Here is a 244-nt window from a genome sequence, read left to right on the forward strand (position 1 = left end):
AGAGGGGGCAGGGGAAATCAGGGAGGGGGCTTCAGTTTCCAAACCATGCTCTCAGAGCCTCCGAGGGTCAGCAGGGCGGTGCAGGGGCAGGGGACCCGGGGCCGACTTGGCCCTGGGGGCAGTGGGCTCAGGCCCATGGAGACAGCCGGACACCCCAGCTGGCCAGGCCAAGACGGACACAGGCAGAAGCCAAGATCAATGTGCGCCGGGCAGACAGAGCGAGGCCTGTGGGCGGCCCAAACAT

This window comes from Bison bison, unplaced genomic scaffold (assembly GCF_000754665.1).
Source record: "Bison bison bison isolate TAMUID 2011002044 unplaced genomic scaffold, Bison_UMD1.0 scf7180017864365, whole genome shotgun sequence".
In the NCBI taxonomy this organism is placed as follows: Eukaryota; Metazoa; Chordata; class Mammalia; order Artiodactyla; family Bovidae; genus Bison; species Bison bison.